The sequence below is a fragment of the Lepeophtheirus salmonis genome, chromosome 13, assembly GCF_016086655.4.
Source record: "Lepeophtheirus salmonis chromosome 13, UVic_Lsal_1.4, whole genome shotgun sequence".
NCBI lineage: Eukaryota > Metazoa > Arthropoda > Copepoda > Siphonostomatoida > Caligidae > Lepeophtheirus > Lepeophtheirus salmonis.
The window spans coordinates 12,681,964-12,687,493 of NC_052143.2; the positions used below are offsets into that span (position 1 = coordinate 12,681,964).

Here is a 5,530-nt window from a genome sequence, read left to right on the forward strand (position 1 = left end):
TAGATGTCGCTTTTATTATTAATTTATTCGTCGAAGCCAATTTAAGGATAAAGAAATAGTCTTATTATTTATTAGCAACAACAAAATTCTTAATCTCATGAAAGCTGATTCCGTCAATCAATTTTTATATTTTTTTCACTAATGAATAGATATATATTCAAAATTCGTTAGGTGTTTTTAACAATTTTCTTTGTCAACTGGAAGGGGTAATTTCTTACAGAAACTGCCACGCAAATATGCAGCTCATTACGTCCTCTATTCGTTAGCGACTACAAACTATTTCATCTCATAAAAACTGATGATCTCAATCAATTTATATATTTTTTTCATTGATAAATAGAAAAATGTTCAAGTTATTTTACACTAAAAAAAAATTATGTATTAATTAGAAGGGTCAATTTTGGCCCAGAACGTGGAAGCCAATTCGAAGATTATTTTAAGTTATTAAATGAAGCTGTATATTGCGACTTTTTCTTGAATTTTGTAATGCCGATATAGTTTAAACCCTCTAAAGTATTAGGGTAAATTTTTTTAATGTCTTCAAGAAAAATTCATCAAATTTATGATTCAAAAGATGTACATATTCATGGCATTTTATGCGTCACGAAACTTCTCATAGATCAGCTGTTCGAGCAACTTAATACGTGTGGGAGAAAAAAGATTAGAGCACTCCCTCTTTTGTAACATACTTCGATCATACGAAGATGCATTTTGAAGGGGAACAAAAAAGCTTCGTCGAACTCTATCCCTTCCAATAATTTCAACTGCAAGCATTGTAAGGCTATATTCTTGATTTTCGGCGACTTAATCGAATATTCTTGGTTCCATGTTTTGGAGGAGTTTGATGAATTTTAGAATTGAACTAATCTAAAAAATGAAGAACATTTAGACTAATGTTCCAGTAGGTATCATCCGGCACTGCGAAGCAAAGCCATACACTACTTTTAGGAGTCAACTGACTAGTCGAGTTATTCTCTAAAAGAATTGTGGATATGGTTTAAAGCTCATCCGCCCCCGTGAAGGACAAGTTTCAGAACTGTCACAGTCGAACATTCTAGGAAGACTCATATACATTCATTTTATCACCTCACATACTTTATTACTAAAATATCTAAACTATAGTTAATACTAGGATTAGAATATATTCAGTACTGTACTTTCTACACTTGTGACTCAAATCTAGCTATTTTATTAATACACAAATAAATTTTAGTTTATAATTAGAGTATTTATTAAAGAAATAATAGCCAAATAATGCCCCTGGCGGATAAAAAAAGTGAATTCCGACCAAGACATTTTTACCAATTTATTTTTTTATTACTCGTTTCGCTACTTAGTCTAAAGCTTTATCCCAGACTACGTCAGTAAAAAAATAACAGCGTTGAAGTCATATGAAAAGCGACACCTAGCAAAAAGTTGTTAAAACGCTACGCCATTGGATCTCCTCAGACTAACGGTCACATTTTGTTACTTGGTTTAAAGCTTTTTTCCTATCTAAAGGACACAAGGGAAAGAGCGGATAGACAAAAAATATATAAGGGAACGAAATAAGGTCTCAATCTACAGGTATTATTACACCGAGAGATATATAGTTGTTATTCTCTGATGATTAAAAATTGAATAGATAACGCTTTGTTTTATTATCTTTATCAAAGAATTCGATGATGATGATTTTTTTTTTTTTTTTTTTTTAAATAAGTAAAAAGTTATAAAAGAACCGAATTTACTTTTTAAATATTAAATACTTAAATGAAATTTACACTATAAACTTTAATTATATTTTTAGGAAATAAACATTTAAATATTTAATTATAATTAAATGTGGCTAATAATCAAGACACATGTGTTGTACAATTTCATGCATACTTCCACTTTTTTTGTTTCGTTTAAACGGGAGCTTTCGTTGTTTTTATCTTAGAATGCTCAAATAAAGTAGGAGTTGTATTATGTATCAAACGCCACCATCCTTTTGGAGACTTCTGCAGAAACATTGATTTTTCAAAGTGAGCCTAAAACGAATAATTTAAGTAGGAATAACTAGAATATGGAGCCCTGTCACACCCTTATAAAACAAGCCATTAATTTAATTTTCACACAGCTCACATAGTAAAAAATAGTTGATTATATTACTTGGCAACCGCTAGAGTCTTTGACAGGAGTCCCATTCGCACGTTTGATGGCATTGATCCACAGCTTCCTTCGATTGATGTCGTTTGGAAAATTAATAACATTCTTGGGCGATAAGCCATCATACTACTTTTTAGTCAAAGTTGATCTATTTTTACAAATCACTGCACTACACGTTACCATTATGAAAAATATATCGCAATTAATCAGTATTATAAATTTGACACGTCTAATTCAATCCAACTCAAAGTAATTGAGACAAAAACAAAAAATGTCTCGTGAACAATTATTTTGAGGAGAAAAACGACAAGTACTATTTGGACGGGTTAGAGGGATGGGTGCATCGCTGGGACAAGTATGTAGAGTAACAGGGAGACTACGTTAAAAATAAAAAATCAGAAAAATGTATTGTATCTTAGTTAGGTCGGAAACTTTTCAGATCACCCTCGTAAAGTTACAATGACGCAGAACTTGAACATAGCAACCATGCTAATATCAATGACCTCAGTTCCCCAACTGATACTCTCCTCAATGACAAAAGATCAGGGTTTCACTTTGGTTTGGAGGAAAGGTTGCTTGATAAAACAATAAAAGTGAATGAAAATGCTACAAACTATCTGTATTTTGTGACGTCATTTATATTAACCCTCCTGTTTATCAGTGATGTGTCCCGAGTCAACAAGTTCGAGTAGGTCAACTTGACGAGTTCATCTAAAAAAAATAATATATTGAAGCCATGAAAAAACTTGTGAACCCACCACTAATTTTTATTATTGAAGGTTTCGAGAGGTTAAACTAATACATATATAAAGAGGTACAATTTGATAGGTAAAATGCAATTTTTGTAGAATTTAATACTGTCTATAATTCCCTGGAGTCTGTACCACATATCCGTATATATTTTTATCATATTTTGGTTCTGTATCGATACGCAGGTGCACTTTCGACATGGAACTGCCTGACTATGAAAATGAGTCACAAAAACTTCTTGACCCATCCGCCAAAGAGAAATAAAAAAAGATTCAAACGGCATAAATTATAATAAAACAACATAAAATCTAAAATATTTTAAGAATGTGTAACATAAATTCTGCTGGAAAGGGGTAATTGATACAATCTGTTAAGGCATTTAAACTGAAATCTATATTAATAAAGCAAGGCTTGTATGTATGTATGCCCTCCATATAATCATTTTTGAGTGTATCTACGTAGATACTTCAACTAAGAAACAGGCAACCAATCAATTGAGCTCGTCATATGAAAAAAGAAAGGAAAAGGGAAGTACATTAGGTATATAAAATACCTACATATATTAAATGAGACTTTAGATGTGTTTAGCAACAAACACGTATACGCTCATCCCTCAATTTTTACAAAAAAATAAAAGAGGGTATTTAGTTGTAAATTCTAAGCATTTTTGTAGTATTTTTTCTTGGGAACCTCAACTATGCTTTATTTTTATTTTTCAAGCTGTTTTGATTATTATTAATTTTTTCAGAAGAGAACATCTAAGTATTTAGTAACTATGCTTGAGTGTGCTCATGAAAAACGGAGAGTGAGACTGATAATTTCTGGGGGAGTTATTATTACAGTAAAGTCTGTCTATTTGTCGGTGTCTAATTACTCCGGTACTACCTCTAATAAATACATGAGTAGGTCATTTTAAGGTCATTACTTTTTCCCTTTATTCTTCAGTAGCTGTAAATTACAAACAAACAAACGGATGACCTAGCTAAAAAACATTCATGTCTAAAAAGCTTCGTTACTATGTTTATCAGCTATAAACTATACGCTTCAAAAATAGAATGGGACTTGCATCAGTTATTTGTATTTGATAATAATGAATATTACATAAAACGTAATAGCAGAAAATGTATTTCCCCAATATTTTTGACAAACAATGAACAAGAATAAATTGTTTTTTCAACTAAAATATACATATATATTCTATTTTCAATTCTTGGAGTTAAATAACAGGTTATTGAAATAATGGGACATAAACGTAGATGCAGAAAATTATTTAAGTTAACATTCTTAGATAACATAATATCCCCTATTTAAGAAATACGCAGTTTGATGACATGCTGTAGTGATTTGCAGATAAATTGGGAATTTATTCTTGTCAAATTTTAGTGTTTATAGCATTGTCATTTATCGATTAAATCTCATGAAAATTTGTCCAGTTGTTGCCAGTGATCTTGCATTTTTATTCATTTTATCTGACCTCCTCTAGTGTTGTATCAGTCTTTATTTATTTGGTCCAATCCAGTCTTAGGCCGGATCCTATCAGTCTTGGGACGTGTCCTTAAGACCGTTGGTCCTCCGGACTATGAGTACTAGAACTGATTGAAAGCATCAAGGACCAAACTTTGTAAGTTTGAGAACTGATATGCAGGACTGAAGTGGACCAGACTGAGACAGAATTGGATGATAATACAGTTTTCACTCCTAAATAAGAACCAACACAACACTAACCTCATTTAGCTTGAATGATCTTTATGATCCTTGGGGTCAATCGTGATGTAGTCTTCATTACAAGATCAGCTGGGATCATCCTGGAGCTCTTGGGGATGCTAGTCCTCAGGGAGATAACATTGCTGTAGGAGTGTGTTTTGACCTCTTCTTGAAGGATGCCCCAGATATAGTAACTTGTTCAAATTTCGATTATTGCGAGGTTAGATTTCAGTCTTCACCACCTCATATAGGAATGACTTAGTTGCCTTGGAGGCATAGCACGTGGCAGAGTCCTTCACAAGTACCAAAATGTTAAAGTAAAACTTATCCACTATCTAGTCTAGCAAAACGTTCTTCAGTCTTTAGGTACTCAGCTGTGCTGATCTTCAGTACAACCTTCATTAAATGTGGTGCAATGGTGGAACCATCTGGTCGTATTCTTGGACTTTCACAGGCGATGCCTTACAGTTACCAAAACAAGCCTAAACAAAGTCTCATATCAAAGAGAGAATTAATTTAGTCATAGCAAAGCAATTTTTAGTACGAAATTCAATGTGGGAGTCGAGATATAGCAATTTGAAAAATTCCCAATTTATCTGCAAATACAGGATTATATGTATTGAGTGATTCTTATCTCATCACAAGATACGCAAGTAAATATGTGTAGTTTTTGCAGACAAATACTTTTTTACGAACAAGTTTTTAATAGTCCCTTGGTGCAAAAACATTTGTTTCATTTATAAGTATTTAATTCCCACCCTTCATACTCCTTCATTAGAATTGAAATTCTTCCGAATATTTACATAAGCTTTATTAATACTTAACAAAAATTTAAAAATAAATAATGAAGCTTTCAACGAGTTTACATTGATGTTGATTCAAAAATCGCCCCTCAATATTATATCACTCTATTCAATTAGAAAATTTATAAAACAAGTTTCCAAGTATT

At 32.1% G+C, this 5,530-nt stretch overlaps 1 long non-coding RNA gene across 1 annotated transcript; it reads right to left on the reverse strand.

The window, feature by feature from the left end:
• Positions 1-4,042: 4,042 nt before the first annotated feature.
• On the reverse strand, positions 4,043-5,041 carry LOC139906994 (uncharacterized). Its single transcript, XR_011783279.1, has 2 exons — positions 4,603-5,041; positions 4,043-4,539 (listed from the first exon to the last, which is right to left on the reverse strand). It is a non-coding gene; the product is annotated as an uncharacterized lncRNA (long non-coding RNA).
• Positions 5,042-5,530: the final 489 nt, after the last annotated feature.